The sequence below is a fragment of the Scyliorhinus canicula genome, chromosome 14 (assembly GCF_902713615.1).
Source record: "Scyliorhinus canicula chromosome 14, sScyCan1.1, whole genome shotgun sequence".
NCBI lineage: Eukaryota > Metazoa > Chordata > Chondrichthyes > Carcharhiniformes > Scyliorhinidae > Scyliorhinus > Scyliorhinus canicula.
Genome location: NC_052159.1, coordinates 16,414,089 through 16,430,942, shown reverse-complemented (window position 1 = coordinate 16,430,942; position 16,854 = coordinate 16,414,089).

Here is a 16,854-nt window from a genome sequence, read left to right as displayed (position 1 = left end):
TTCCTCCCACAGTCCAAAGACGTGCAGGTTAGTTGGATTGGCCTTGATAAATTGCCCTTAGTGACCAAAAAAAGTTTAGGAGGGGTAATTGGGTTACATGGATTGGGTGGAAGTGAAGGTTTAAATGGGTCAGTGCAGACTCGATGGGCCAAATGGCCTCCTTTTGCACTGTATGTTCTATGACAATGACAGTCTGTACAATTTTTCCCCTTTTAATCTCCCCTCCCCTCTGCAATGAACAGTTCCTCAACTAAAGTCAAGAACGGCCTCCTCCGCACTTCAAAATCCTCTTCCGGCCCCCGGAGAGCAAACAATCCTCTCCAACCAGAGAAAGTCAAACAAGTCCCCCAGTCAATCTGCTGCCCCCCCCCCCCCCCCACCCCCCGCCCACCCCCAGTAGGGTATCTGACATCCATTTAAAAGGATTTTTCGCCTGGCAATCAGATGGGCGAAGGTCACAACATCGGTCCCCTTCCGCTCCAGCAGCTCCGGCTCCTCCGAGATCCCAAAGATTGCCACCATAGGGTCTGGCTTAACCTCGGCCCCCACTATCCTGGATAACGTCCTGAACACCGCCTTCCAAAATCTCTCTCCAGCCTCAAACCAGGTGAACATGATTCTCGGGCCCCTGCCCACACTACTCACACCCATCTGTTACCCCCTGAAAGAACCCACTCATCCTAGCCCCAATCATGGAGAAGGTTGGGTTCACTCACCGCCTCGCCTCAGACCAGAGTCCCCATCCTATCTCCCTCAACAACTCCTCCTCCCACTTACACTTTATCCTTACCACCTGTGCCTTTCCCTGCTCCCCCAACCATCCCATATATGTCCTCAATCCTGTCTTCACCCAGGTCATCAGGGGGCAGCAGTTACTTCAATAATGTATATTCCGGTAGTTGAGGGAATGCTTGCAACTCCTTTTACCATTTGCAATCTTGGTGTCATATTTTATTCTGATCCCAGATCTGCTCCATCACCGCCTATTCCCACCTCCATCATATCACCGGCCTATGCCACAGAATCTGCTATCAGCCTCTGAAATCCCCACCTATGCCTTTGTAACCTGTGGGCCCAACCATTCCAATGCTCGCTGGCTGCCTCCCCCTCCAACATTCCACAAACTTGACGCTGTCCAGATCTCTGCTGCCCATGTTCCAACTTGCACCACATCCCCATTCACCCATCATCCATGTTCACTGACCCGCATTGGCCCCCCGACTCAACGATTTTCATACTCTCATCCTTGTTCCCATCCTTGTTTCCTAATCCTGTCGTGGCCGTGCTCTTCTGGGATAACATCCTGAGATGTCTGCGCTCCTGTGATCTGGTATGGGGCACATCATCAACGTTATTTGTTCGACCATTCTGCCTTCAGCTGCCTACAAGCTAAATGCTGGAATTCCTGGTCCTTCGACAGGTGCCTCATTCTGCCCGCTTCAAACCTATCTCTTTTGCCAACTTTATGACCACCTGTCCTAAAATCCCCTTACGCAGTTTGTCAAAGCTTTGTTTGATGCCGTTGCCTGTGAAGTGCCTGGGACAGTTTTGCTACATTAAGGGCGCTATGCAAATGTAAGTTTTTATCGTTGCCAATTTTCCTCCCCTCATAAGCTCAAAGAAAACTAATTTTTATTCTTCATTAGCCTCATCGTTCAGACAATCCAACTGTAGTCAAATTGTTCCAGACAACCTTTTCCAATGTCATTAGTTCCCATGAGAAATTAGATGAAGGAGCTGTCACCCGGGATGAAAGTTCTGGGATGTGAAATATTGTCCTCCACAGAAGTAAAGTGACAGGAATTCTTTTCGATAAAAACTCACAAATTGGACAGTTTCCAAGTGCACACATTTCACTAGCCATTGCTGAGATTATGATGCAAATCTTGAAAGCGCTTGCCCTATATTCCTATTCCTACTGCTATTCTAATGGCAGTATTGAAAATAAACAGGCTAATTCTCCACTAAAATAGCAGCGAGGGAGTTGGCAGGAGAATGGTAAACAGCAACCGCTACGATCCAGTTTCTGCACTGCGTCCCAAACTGCAGTTTTTTAAAATAAATAGCACATTTGACTGATTTTGTAAGAAAAGATCAGTCTTGCATTTATAGAACACCTTTCAAACCTTGGGTTGATGTCCTAAGTGGTTTCACAACCATTGAAGGCAAAACCGTAATGCAGTAAAAGCAGCAGCCAATTTGAGCACAGCAAGATCACACAAAGGCCAATCAATAAATTACGAAATTGTCTACATTTATGGCACTTATTGAGGGATAAAGATTATACCACACGGCAGTCATACCATCAGGTGTCCAGAATATGGTGCAAGAGGCTACTTCAGTGACGCAATCATTAATAATAATAATAATAATAATATTCCCTTATTGTCAGAAGTAGATAAACTTAACATGGGCAACTTGCATGGAACGTACACTTTAGTTTCTTTTCAAATCACTTCATGACCTCGTCATTTCCTATTTTAATCCCACCCTTTCCTATTTTGGTAACTTCCTCCAGCCCGACAACCTATGAGATCTCTGCGCTCCAATTCTGACCTACTGCACTTCACTGGATTGCATTGTTTTACGATTTGCTCTTGTGCTTTCAACTGCCTAGGCTCAATGGTGCCAAGTCATGATATTATTAGGCCAGCAGCTCTTCTGTGTCACTAATCATCAGGAGTGGTGGCCACTGCAGTGGGTCCCAGGAGGACCCGTTGAACACCAGAACCCAGGTAAATGGGTTGGCCCATAAGGGCCTGCCTGGCTGGTTCCTGCAATGGAGGGGACGAGGGGTCAGTTTGCAGGGCAAGGATTGTCTTCATGTGGGGACAGCCCCAGCCATCAGCTGGATCCTCCATTGGGCACAGGGGGCAAGCAGGAGGCACCCGCCCAACCCCTAAGACACTGGCAGGCCCAGCAGGATACACCCGGTGACTTGCGCATATGGCATTGGCCTCCTGTGCTATTCGTAGAATGCCATCAATGGCAGACTGGGGGCGCGATTCTCCGAAATGGAGACAGAGTGTTCGCGCCATTGTGTTTCATGATGGCGCGAAGCGGGCGCGGGGACTACCGGTTCTGGCCCCCACAGGGGGCTAGCACAGCGCTGGAGCTCCAGCCTCCCTTCCCAGCGCCAAATGGGTGCCGCGCCAACCCGCGCATGCGCGGGTGACTTTTTCAGCGCGCAGGCCCTGACGCAACATGGCGTGGGGGTTCAAGGGCTGGCCGCGCAACAAAGCAGGCCCGGGGGGGCGGGGGGGGGGGGGGGGGGGAGAGGCCGGCCCATCGATCGGTGGGCCCCGATCGCGGGCCAGACGCCATCGGAGGCCCCCCCGGGGACGGAGCCTTCGTGCAGAGTTCCCGCCAGCAGCGACCAGATGTGGACGGCGCCGGCGGGACTCTGCTTTTTCCGCGCGGCTGCCCGCGACCGATGCTGCGCCAAACGCGCCAGCGCAAATGGTGCTGATTCTCTGCAGCTCGGAGAATTGCGCGACGGCGTCGGGGCTGCGTTGCGCGGTTGCGTTGAGTATCTCGTAATTGGCCACTTTAAGGCCCCAATTGCTCTCCAATTTTGTACAAAGGCCATTCTTGACCATTCCTGTCCTGGACTTAATCAAGTAGAATTGGGCAATACGTTCTTCACCCCTGAGTCTTCCCACCTCATTATTTCCCCCTCAGGCCAAGGAGGGTGGGAGGTGTTAAATGCTGCCCAATATAGGGCGGCACAATGGTTAGCACTGCTGCCTCACGCCACCGAGGACCTGGGTTCGCTCACGGCCCTGGGTCACTGTCTGTGTGGAGTTTGCACATTCTTTCCGTGTTTGCGTGGGTCACACCCCCCACAACCCAAAAATATGTTCATGGTAGGTGGATTGGCCATGCTAAATTGTCCCTTAATTGAAAAAAAATAATTGGGTAATCTAAATTTTTTTTAAAAATGTTTTTTATTGGATTTTTGCACAGAGTATATTTTGCTGTTATTTACACAGGATATGATATGTCTATATATACATAAGTAGGCCTCCGTTCATGCCGGCGAGGCACTTGCAGAATGCAATCCTCGAGTGGGTTTGGTGCCGATATTTCCCCTCGCTTCTGCCGGTCAGATTTTGCCGCTGTTGTTTTCTCGTGCATGCTGCCGCTTCAGCCGGCCCTCCCATCCTCCGCCTGTGTTCTCCGTTTTCTCTGTTCCTGTGGATGTCAGGTTGGTCAACGTTTCCCTGCTCCCCCCCCCCCCCCCCCCCCCCCCCCCCCCCCCCTGGCTTTCCCCTATTATTCCCTATCTCTTCCCTCCCCCCCCGTGGTTCGCCTTTCCTTCCTCTAAGAATGAGTTGTCCCCACCCCTCTCTCCCGTTCTATCTCCCCCTCTCATGCCTTGGTTGCTTTCCCCGGTTCCTGGCTATTCTTCTCCTTGTTTGTTGGTCACAAACAAGTCCCGAAACAATCAGGTGAATGGCTCCCACGTTCTGTGGAAGCCGTCGTCCGACCCTCGGATGGCGAATTTGATTTTCTCCATTTGGAGAGATTCCGAGAGGTCGGACAGCCAGTCTGCAGCTTTGGGTGGTGCTGCTGACCGCCAGCCGAACAGGATTCTACGGCGGGCGATCAGGGAAGGAAAGGCAAGGGCGTCTGCCCTCCTCCCCAGGAATAGATCTGGCTGGTCTGAAAACCCGAAGACCGCCACTATCGGGCATGGCTTCACCCTCACCCCCACCACTTTGGAAATTGCCTCGAAGAAGGCAGTCCAGTACTCCACAAGTCTGGGGCAGGACCAGAACATGTGAGTGTGGTTGGCCGGGCCTCCTTGGCACAATTTACATCTGTCCTCCACCTCCGGGAAGAACCTACTCATATGGGTTCTTGTTAAGTGGGCTCTATGTACCACTTTTAGTTGCGTTAGGCTGAGCCTTGCGCAGGTGGAGTTGACTCTATGCAGTGCTTCGCTCCAGAGTCCCCACCCTATCTCGATCCCCAGGACCTCCTCCCATTTCCTTCTTGTTGTGTCCAATACGGTGTCGGCCCCTTCTACCAGTCGGTCGTACATGTCACTACAGTTTCCTCTCTCTAATATGCTTGCGTCCAGTAACTCTTTCAGTAATGTCTGTCATAGCGGTTGTGGGTAAGTCCTTGTCTTCTTTCATAGGAAGTTTCTGAGCTGCAGGTACCTTAGCTTGTTCCCCCTGGTCAGCTGGAATTTCTCCGTCAGTTCGTCCAGAGTCACAACCCTGCCGTCGGTATACAGGTCCCTGACTGTCAGTGCCCCCTCGTCCTGTCTCCACCTTTTGAAAGCGGCGTCAGTCAGTGCTGGTGGGGACCTATGGTTGTTGCAGATGGGAGCTTTGTCTGACATGTTGGTCAGGCCAAATTGCTGCCGTAGCTGGTTCCAGGACTGGCGGGTGGCTATCACCACCGGGCTGCTGGAGTGTTTTTTGGGTGGGGATGGGAGTGCCTGGGGAAAGCAACCAAGGCATGAGAGGGGGAAATAGAATGGGAGAGGGAGGTGGGGACAACTCATTCTAAGAGGAAGGAAAGATGAACCACGGGGGCCTCCTCCGCGCTCACCAAATTGGCTTCTGGCTCCTTGATCCATCACCTTACTCGCTCGCCCGTCGCCACCCAGTGGTAGAATTGTAGGTTTGGGAGGGCTAGCCCTCCCCTTGATTTTGTTTTTTTGTTTTTAGAACAGTACAGCACAGAACAGGCCCTTCGGCCCTCGATGTTGTGCCGAGCAATGATCACCCTACTCAAACTCACGTATCCACCCTATACCCGTAACCCAACAAATCCCCCTTAACCTTACTTTTTTAGGCCACTACGGGCAATTTAGCATGGCCAATCCACCTAACCCGCACATCTTTGGACTGTGGGAGGAAACCGGAGCACCCGGAGGAAACCCACGCACACACGGGGAGAACGTGCAGACTCCACACAGACAGTGACCCATCCGGGAATCGAACCTGGGACCCTGGAGCTGTGAAGCATTGATGCTAACCACTATGCTACCGTGCTGCCCCATTTTTTGTAAGACCTTCTTTGTGATCCTAGCATTCTTCCCCATGCCCCAAAAGATAGCCATGATTAGTTTGTCTACTGCTTGTAAAAAGGCCTTGGGTATGTAGATCGGGATGGCTCTGAATAGGAAGAGGTACCTGGGCAGCAGGTTCATTTTGATCGTCTGTACTCTCCCCGCGAGGGAGAGTGGGAGTGTGTTCCATCTTTGCAGGTCCTTTTTTACTTCCTCTGTCGGACTGGTGAGGTTCCATTTGTGGATCCCTTTCCAGTCATGGGCTATTTGGATCCCCAGGTAGCGGAATTTGTGTCGGGCTTGTTTAAACGGCAGCCCCTTTAGTGCTGCCCCACCTACTTGTGGGTGTACCGTGACGATCTTGCTTTTGCTCATGTTAAGTTTGTAGCCCGAGATGGCGCCAAACTCTTTCAGGAGCGCGATGATTCCGTCCATGCTGCTTTGTAGGTCCGAGATGTAGAGGAGCAGGTCATCTGCATAGAGTGAGACTCTGCTCTCTGCCGCCCCTTCGGATCCTCCTCGGATACTCTAAATTTATATAAAAACATAAAAATAAAACTCTGGAAGCACAAGACGAATAATGAGCATGAAAGCTGATTAGAAACCCATCTGGTTCACGAATGTCCTTTAGGGAAGGAAATCTGCCATCCTTACCTGGTCTGGCCTACATGTGACTCCAGAACCACGGCAATTTGGTTGACTCTGAACTGCCCCCTCAAGGGCAATTAGGGATGAGCAATAAATTCCTGTCTTGCTACTGATGCCCACACCTTATAAAAAAATAATACATATATTTTAAAATGTGAACTCACAGAAACCAATATAAAATGTCATTCTATTCGACCACCCTGTTCAGCAAGCAGCTTCTCTCAATCTCAGAATCACAGCTGTTTCATAGCAAATGTTACCCGATGTGTATGACTTTAAGAAATAATTGTCATGATGATGGAATGGTTTTGTCTCATCTAAATGGAGCAGGACATGGCTAAACTTGGCAAAACAGACATTCAAGAGCTTGGAGATTCCATTAAGTAATTGGCATCTCAATCAGTGATTGATTGACAGCTCAAGTGGCCGAGCCTTCTCTCCAACATGGAAGATCCAGAGGATGTTTTGCTCTGAGAGATGGCAGAGTGATTTGGCAGGCCACTCCCAACTTGGGGGTGTATCTAAATCACGAAGGTTGTATGCACATAGGATTGGGATATGATCGGGGCGTCATGGTGGCACAATGGTTAGCACTGCTGCCTCACGGTGCCGAGGTCCTGGGTTCGATCCCGGCCCCGAGTCATTGTCCATGTGGAGTTTGCACATTCTCCCCGTGTTTGCGTGGGTCTCACCCCCACAACCCAAAACTGTACAGGGTAGGTGGTTTGGACGTGCTAAATTGTCCCTTCTTTGAAAAATAAGATTGGGATATGATCTAACTGCTCATGATTAAAGCTTTTTGGTTTCTTTTTATATAATGAAATGGTTAGAAATTGCTCATTGCCATGATGTTTTAGGCTTTAATATGTTAAATTTTGACTAGGCTGACACCCTTGTTTAGCTGTTTGGATGTCGGATTCCTCCTAACTAGCTTTCCTGCTTTCATTGGGAATCGGTTAGCCAAGGCAATTTTGAGATAAGGAATGGAACGATGGGAGAACAGAATTCAGAGCAAGTTGGCCTCTTTTGTTTTGATAAAAATGCATCACTCTGAACCTCTTGTCCACAATAATGCTCGGCATGTCATAATCAATTATAAATTGCAAGCCTTTCAGGGAATCAGACTGTAAAGATCAAAAGCTTTTCTGAACAGGTGGCAGAGAGATTTTGTGTAGGAAAGAACAAGAAGAAGGGTATGATTATTTGGAAAGAAAAGGCAGTAGAATTATTTTATTTCTTTGTACGTCTGCTGCTTAAAGATATTGTGCATATCTGGACTTCATCTCATGAGATTAAACTGTTGTCAACCATAATCTGCCTCAAGAATCAAACATATTACAAACTGCAATGAATAGTCAGGTGTTCCACTAAAGAAAGCCTTCATGATTTATTCTGAGTTGCCTGATTGCAGGAAATCTAGACGTGCCGCCATTTTCTGAATCTGTATTCACTGAACTTATGAACTTGGCAACACGCACAGTCGAGTTCAGTTCTTCAAAAAATATATTTAGTACCCAATTAATTTTTTCCAATTAAGGGGCAATTTAGCGTGGCCAATCTACCGAGCCTGCACATCTTTGGGTTGTGGGGCAAAACCCACGCAAACACGGGGAGAATGTGCAACCTCCACATGGACGATGACCAAGAGCCGGGATCGAACCTCGGCGCCGTGAGGCAGCAGTGCTACCCACTGCGCCACCGTGCTGCTCAGTCGAGTTCAGTTTTAATGACACAATGCATGTCTAGATGGATGGTTTCGTTCTGGGAGCCCCTCAAGATCCAGCATTCGCTAACGTGCCTTATTCCAGAAAAAACATGTTTTTGATGGAATGATCCCCAACGTCCTACTGTGTGCATGTTACAGGTAGATAGATGATGTGCTCATGACCTTTGAATCTACAGGATTTCCTTACACTACATAATGTGTTCCATCCTATACTGATATTCACTTTAGAGATGGAGCAATCCAATGATCTCCCTTGCCTTGAGAAATTCACTGCAGGGTTCTCCACTAAAAGGCTAAATTCACCGGTCAATATAAATATTGGGATGTATATAGGCTGAGACTTTCCAGACCCCACCAACCCGGCAGCAGATATTCCCTGGCATATGCGGCAAGTCAGCAGGATACGCTAGCCCTGTCAAAGTCCAGGGGATTTTGCATGGCTCACCCTCCCCGCCAGCAGGGAATCTGCCATGAGGAGCTTACTTCAGCGGGACTGAAAGATCCCTCAACCAGAAAGGGTCTGAAAATCCCACCCATAGCTCCACGCACTATCAGATTGGCCTGATCAGCACTCTCACGCATAGGGCCCAAGACATTTGATCACCTTGCAAACTTGATGCCGAAAAGAGTGCACAGCTATTCCACCAATGGCTATCCTAATCAGACCATTGATCATTGTGTATTACGCAAACTTGCAAGTGAGCCAAAGGCCACCACTTCCACCTCAAATTACCCAGGAAAGGAAAATAATCCATGAGGGAAAATTAGTCATATTTTCCACCAACAAGGAGCCGCTGTCAGTCCAGAAAGATGTCCTGCCTACCACATAATTGTGCAAAGTCAGGTATGAATTTCAGCGCAGGTGTTATGCCTGATATATAGGCTCGATGACCCATTGATTGATTGATCAAATGAAAGAGCATGTTGCTTCAATTATTCATGTTAGGCAGGATACATGCTGTACTCAATCAGCCTGCGCTTGCAAAACCCCAAATCAAAATGTCACTGTTCAATGAGATTCCATGATTGGGAGCACATGCTGAACAGTCCTGATGATTTTTTAAAATATTCTTTCATGGGATGGGGGTGTGCTGACCCAGTGTCGGCGAAGGAATGGTGATATTTTGAAGTCGGGATGGTGTGTGGCTTGATGGGGAACACGCAGGCATCCGCTGCTCTTTTTCTTCAAACATAGAACATAGAAAAATACAGCACACAACAGGCCCTTCGGCCCACGATGTTGTGCCAAACATTTGTCCTAGATTAAGAACAAATTAATCTAGGATAGAAGAGGTCTCTGGTTAGGAAGATGCTGTTGTACGAACCTCAACGAGTTTCTGCAGTGAATTTTGTAGATGGTGTTTTGTGTGTTGGTGGTGGATGGGACAAATGTTGAAGGTGGTGGATGGGGTGCCAGCCATGCAGGAGGCTGCTTTGTCCTCAATGGTGTTGAGATTTTTGAGTGATGTTGGAGTTGCGGGCAAACAGGCAGTGGAGATTATTCCATCACTCTCTTGATTTGTGTCTCGCAGATGGTGGATAGGTTTTGGAGAGCCAGACGGTGAATTACTCACCTCAGGATTCCTGGCCTCTAACTTGCTCTTGTCGCATTTAAATGGATGGTCCAGTTCAGTTTCTGGTCAATGCCAACATCCAGGATGTTGATAGTGGGGAATTCAGAAATGGTAATAACATTGAATGCCATGGGGAGATGATTGGATTCTCTCTTGGTGGAGATTTTTATTGTTGGCACTTGTGTGACACTAATGTTACTTGCCACCTATTAGATGAATGCTGACATGGACTACTTCAGTACCTGAGGAATTGAGAATGGTGAACATTGTGCAGTCACCTATGAACATCCCCACTCCTGACTTTATGTTGGAAAGGAGATCTTTGATGAAGCAGCGGAAGATGGTTGGGCCTGGTTGGACACTTCCCTGAGGATCTCCTGCAGTGATGCCCTGGAACTGAGATAATGGATCTCCAAAAACCACAACCATCTTCCTTTGTGCCAGGTGCGACCCAAACCAATGGAGAATTTCCCCCCTGATTCCCATTGACTCCAGTTTTGCTGACGGTCCTTGATGTCACACTTGGCCAAATGCTGTGTTGATGTCAAGGGCCGTCACTGTCACCTTACCTCTTGAATTTTCTCCATGTTTGGTCAGGTGTCAAGTTGCTTTGGTGAAGCCCAAATTGAGCATCATGAGCAGGTCATTGCTGGACAAATGCTGCTGGTAGCACTTTCAACAGTACCTTCCTTCACTTTACTGATGGTTGAGAGTAGACTGATGGGGCAATAATTGGCTGGGTTGGATTAATCCTCCTTCTTGTGCACAGGACATACCTGGGTAATATCCACATTGCCAGGTAGATGTCACTATTATAGCTGTACTAGAATAGCTTGGCTAGATCTGGAGAACAAGCCTTCAGTACTACTGCTGGAATGTTGTCAAGGCACATAGGACTAGATTCTCTGCCACGCCACGTTTCTGTCTCCCCCCCCCCCCCCCCCCCCCGTGGGATGCTCCGTTATGCCAGTTGGTCAATGGGGTTTCCCATTGTGAAAAAATGAAAAGAAAATCGCTTATCGTCACAAATAGGCTTCAAATGAAGTTACTGTGAAAAGGCCCTAGTCACCACATTCCAGCGTCTCTTCGGGGAGGCTAGTACGGGAATTGAACCCCCCCCTGCTGGCCTGCCTTGGTCTGCTTTAAAAGCCAGCTATTTAGCCCTGTGCTAAACCAGCCCCTGGTGTGGGGCAGCCCCACGCTGTCGGGAAACCCCTGGGCTGCCGGCAAAATGGAGCATCCCACTGGCGGAGAATCCAGCCCATAGTCTTTACAATACCCATTGCTTTCAGTAGTTTCTTGGTATCATGTGGAATGAATCAAATTGGTTGAAGACTAGAATCTGTGATGTAGACCTTGGGGGAGGCCAAGATGGATCGTCCACTTGGCACTTCTGGCTGAAGATTGTCACAAATGTTTCAGCCTTATCTTTTACACAGTTGTAGGTTCCCCCTTCATTGAGGATGGCGATGTTTGTGGAGCCTCCTCCTGCAGCAAAGTGCTTAATTGTCAACCAACATTCATGACTGGATGTGGCAGGACTGCAGAATTTGGATCTGATTCATTAGTTGTAGAATCCCGTAGCTGTGTCTATCGCAGTCCTCTGTTGGAACCTTATCAGCTTGACCCCTCATTTACAGGGAAGCCTGGTGCTGCTCCTGGCATGTCCTCTTGCACTCTTTATTGAACAATGAGTGCATTAATAGCTACACTAACAACCAATTTAAGTTAATCAGTCAAATTTGCAAATGTAGCTCATTTACACTTACTCGCAGTGACGTACATTCATACACAGAGACCCGTTCTTTGCAAACAATAGGAATATGTTCACGGCTTGCCTGGGGGCTTGGGAGCCTATAGTCAGTCCTCCATTACTTTCTCCAAGGCAATTCCTCAGCCAATCACTACCAACCAACCACCACCCTTTACGCCTGTGGTATGAATTGTGGTGATTGTTTGAAATTTGGCATTCTTGCATTTGTGCTAATGAGTGCAAGAAATAAAACTTCAGCAACCTGCCTCTTTTCAGCAATATGCAGGCTTTTTCTTTCCAGTTTAAAAAAAGTTAGAACTGATTTTATATTTCTAGCTACATTTCTAGTTCAGTTTGAACTCAGGCTCTGGTGATTAAGCTTTGCAGGCAGGAAGGAGCCAAGTTTAATTCCAGATCTACAGCTGAATTAATTTGATTGTGGCAAAACAGATGATTTTTAGGATAAGTGGCCATAGTCCACAAAGGAACAAAGGCATCTCCATTATAGAGAGACTATTTGTTATATATAGCTGGAGGGGCACCACTCAGTCAGTGTGGGTGTGAGGAGATAAGGTACTAGGCCTCCATTAACTAAAGCAGCAGCAGCTTAGGCACTGCGTTTATTCTCAGCAGCCTTCGACAGTAGAAAGAAAGATCGTCAAGTGTTCCCCTTCTTTGCGAGCTGTTCAATGGTTGGTGCTGTATTAGCTTCCAGGTTCAGCTGTATTGCTCCTGTGAGCGATGTTCTCTGGCCAGGCTCCCATGCCAAGTCTGTCAAGCTGGCTGAGGTAGCAGATGGTGTCTGCCACCTGTGGTTATCGTACCACAGCCTAATGGGCAAGGCACTTCAGGGAAGGAAGGGAGAGAAGAACATTTTGTAAAACCCAAGGAAAGTGCGATCTTCTGTTGCTTCTGCAATGTGAATGTAAAAGTGGTTAGCATTGCTGCCTCACGGCGCCATGGACCCGGGTTCGATCCCGGCCCGAGTCACTGTCTCTCTGGAGTTTGCATGTTCTCCCATTGTCTGCTTGAGTCTCACCCCCACAACCCAAAGATGTGCAGGGTAGGTGGATCGGCCATGCTAAATTGCACCTTAAATCGGGAAAAAAAAATGAATTGGGTACTTTAAATGTATCTGTAAAAAAAAAGAAAAATTGCAACCCCTTCAAAGCATTTTTTGTCAAAAACAAGGCTTCAACACCTTGCTCGTGCAATTGGCTGTATCAATGTAAAATGAAACAGTACTTACATGACGTGACATGAAATTTTACAGAAAGAACGCACCGCTACAGTATTCTGGTGCTCCTTACTGCAGGAAAGCGTGGGTCCAGTATAATTCCTTGAGTGTTTTCACACTGAGGAAAATATAGCAAGACAGATTTATCCAAGTTTACAGTTTGATGGAATCACTCGTTCGGCTTTGGCAAACTCCAGCAGTCTCTGACAACACAAACTGAGCAATACAAATAAAGTGAAGGTTTAGTGCCAAGAGTGCAAGTCATTAAACAAGGATGAAAAGATTAGAAAGGAAGAAAGTGTGATTATGTGTTGCCAAGCCTATTTTCTTTAAAGCAGATTTTCTGGTCATTCATCTCAGTGGGTGTTTGGCAGTGAGCAAGCCCATAATATTATGGGGATTACATTGTTTGCTATTTTACAGAAGCGATGTTTCGGCTGTGATGTCAATGAAATCTTTCTTTAATAACAATGCATTTGGATACGGATACCAGGAAGATCCCATTCCTGTTGTGCAGTGAGCTGTTGAAATAAAGAAGGTTAAATCATCTCCTAATTTTATTCCTGATGGTCTGCAATGAAGTTGTTCGCAGGTGAACGAGAGATAATTATCTGGTGAGGACAAAGTTGGACTGGACTGCAATCCCCTGCAGTTAAATAGAATGTCGACACTGACTGTTGAGAATGCCGTGTGAGGAATGGCTACTTTGACACATCACTTGAGGTTGCACTGATTTTTCCAACCAATTGTCATGGATTACTAGATTTGTTACACAGCCACTGCACTACTGCACCCATCTGTGCCTTCGCACTCCTCTTCATCGAACCCCATCAGCATATCCTTCTATTCATTTCTCACTCCTGTGTCCATTTCGCCTTCCTTAAATACATATATGCCATTCGCTTTAACTACGGCGAGTTCCACATTCCAACCACTCTCTAAATCTATTTTTAAAAATAATTCAGCAGAGTATCCAATTCATTTTTTCCAATTAAGGGGCAATTTAGCACAGGGGCTGTTTAGCACACTGGGCTAAATCACTGGCTTTGAAAGCAGACCAAGGTAGGCCAGCAGCACGGTTCGATTCCTGTAACAGCCTCCCCGAACAGGCGCCGGAATGTGGCGACTAGGGGCTTTTCACAGTAACTTCATTGAAGCCTACTCGTGACAATAAGCGATTTTCATTTCATTTAGCGTGGCCAATCCACCTACCCTGCACGTCTTTTGGGTGTGGGGGCGAAACCCACGCAAACACGGGGAGAATGTGCAAACTCCACACAGTGACCCAGAGCCGGGATCGAACCTGGGACCTCGGCGCCGTGAGGCTGCAGGGCTAACCCACTGCGTCACCGTGCTGCCCTTGCTGAATTCTTAATGGATTTATCAGTCACTATTGTATATTGAAGACTCAGAGTTTCAGATTTCCTTTCCCTCTTCCCTACATTTTTAAAAATTACTTTAGAGTACCCAATTCTTTTTTTTCCCAATTAAGGCCCAATTTAGTGTGGCCAATCCACCTACCCTGCACATCATTTGGGGTTGTGTGGGTGAGACCCACACAGACCCGGGGAGAATGTGCAAACTCCACACAGATAGTGACCCAGGGCTGAGATCAAACCTGGGTCCTCGGCGGCCACTGCGCCACCACACCGCCACCTCTTCTCTCCATCTAACCTAGTCAAACCTTTTTATGATATTAAAGATTCCCTTTTTGATCACCCCTAACATCTCTTTTGCAGAGAAAAATAAAGCCCCAGAATGTTCAATCTTTCTTGCCGGTATAATCTCTTAGTTCTGGTATCATCCCTCTCAAATAATTTTGCATCTTCACCAGTTCCTCTACATTGGCTTATAAGGTGGAAATTGGGCGGGAGAATCCCTGGGGGACGGCACGAATCCCGCCCCGCCGCCGTATTCTCCGGCGCCAGTTTTCGGGCAGGGTTCAAGCCTGACGGGGGCCATTGGCAGCCGGTTTTTGGCCAGTCCCGCTGGCGTAGGTTAGACATCGTCCCACATGGCGTACCTGGCGTGTAAGTCGACTGGGGTGGTCCTCGGGGGGATCCGACCCCGGGAGGGGGGGGTAACCCACGGTGGCCTGGCCCTTGATTGGGCCCCACCGATCTGCGGGCGGGCTTGTGCTGTGGGGGCACTCCTTTCCGCGCCGGCCCCTGTAGGGCTCCACCATGTCCAGCGTGGAGAAGACACCCCCTTGCGCATGTGCCAGAATACGTCGGACTCGCGCGGACCCTCCAGCGTCCACCTAAGTACGGAGGATTCCGCTCCTTCCGGTCGGCCCGACGCCAATTTCACGCCTTTTATGACGCCAGCGCGGGCTATTGCGCCGATTCCGGAGAATCCCGCCTCAGAACTAGTCATGGTACTCTGAATATGGGCTGGACTTCTCCGTTGGTTCACGCAGGTGGGATTCTCCGGTTCCGCTGCAGTGAATGGATTTGCCCAAATTCTCTGTTCTCGGTGGCAGCGATGGCAGAGCGAACTCGGACCGGAGAATCCCGCCCATGGTCTAAGCTCGGCGGGAAAACTGTAAATGGCTTTGTTCATCGGTTCCAGGTTTCCGCTCACGTTATGGCGAGTCACCAGGAGAACATTTGTGGAATTTCTACCCCATTTCATCTCTGGAACATTTTTATCTCCGGATGCGTTGGGGTTAAAACGTGCTAGATTTTTTTTACACTTGCAAATCTACGTGTCAAAAGTTAAACATTTGACCTTTTTATATAACATTCTTTACAGAAAACATTTTTTTCCCTTATTCATAATTTAGCTATATATAGAAATAAAGAGATGAATGGTGTTTGCCTCACTTTATCAACACTTTATCAACAAACCCAACTCAGACTTCTCAAGATAGGCTTTCTTTACCCAACACCAAGCCTAGCCCGATAGGCAAGTCTGGCTCTGAATTTCAAGTCAGCCCGAGTCGCTCGACAACTTAGAAAATGGTTCATGCAAATATTGACCAGAGAAATATATCAGTGGACTTCCATGGATTGGGTCTCTTTCCAGATCGTTCTAAAAATAAATGGATAAACACCTTTTTGGATTGATTGATTGATTGGTACATGTGACAATAAACCAAATCAAAGTACAATGAAAAGTATTTTTCTGCGTTCAAGGGAACGTACACAGTACATACATAGTAGACGACAAAAGAGTCATCAACAAATGGTATATCGACAAACAGTGATTGGTTAATGTGCGGAACAAGGGGCCAAACAAAGCAAACACATGAGCAAGAGTGGCATAGGGTGTCATGAATAGTGTTCTTACAGGGAACAGATCAGTCCGAGGGGGAGTCGTTGAGGAGTCTTCTAGCTGTGGGGAAGAAGCTGTTCCTATGTCTGGGAGTCTTCAGACTTCTGTACCCTCTGCCTGATGGTTCGGAGTTCAACCCACGAGACATTTTGTATTTTGAGCTCAGTCGCTCTAGTTTTCCGTAATAATTTCAGGAGGCGCGGAGTGAAAGGCCAAACTGGTTTATTTCAAACTGAAAATAAAGCCGTTACCACGCGACCTATAACAAACGTCCCAGTCCGAGACTATCAGGAACGGCCGGTCCGGTTCTGCGAGCTGCAGTTAAAGGTCCTGCTGACGAGCTCCAGCTGGGTCGGCCTCCGCCCCCTCACCACGGGAACACGTATTCTACGAAGCCCACAGGAAGATCAGGGCAGCATGGTGGCACCGTTCAGAATTCCTGCATCCCCATAGTGGGCAGCATGTGGGCACAGTGGTTAGCACTGTTGCCTCATAACTTCAGGGACCCGGGTTCAATTCCGACCTCAGGTGACTGTGCGGTGTCTGCACATTCACCCCGTGTTTGCGTGGGTTTCCTCCAGGTGCTCCTGTTTCCTCCCACAGTCCAAAGAT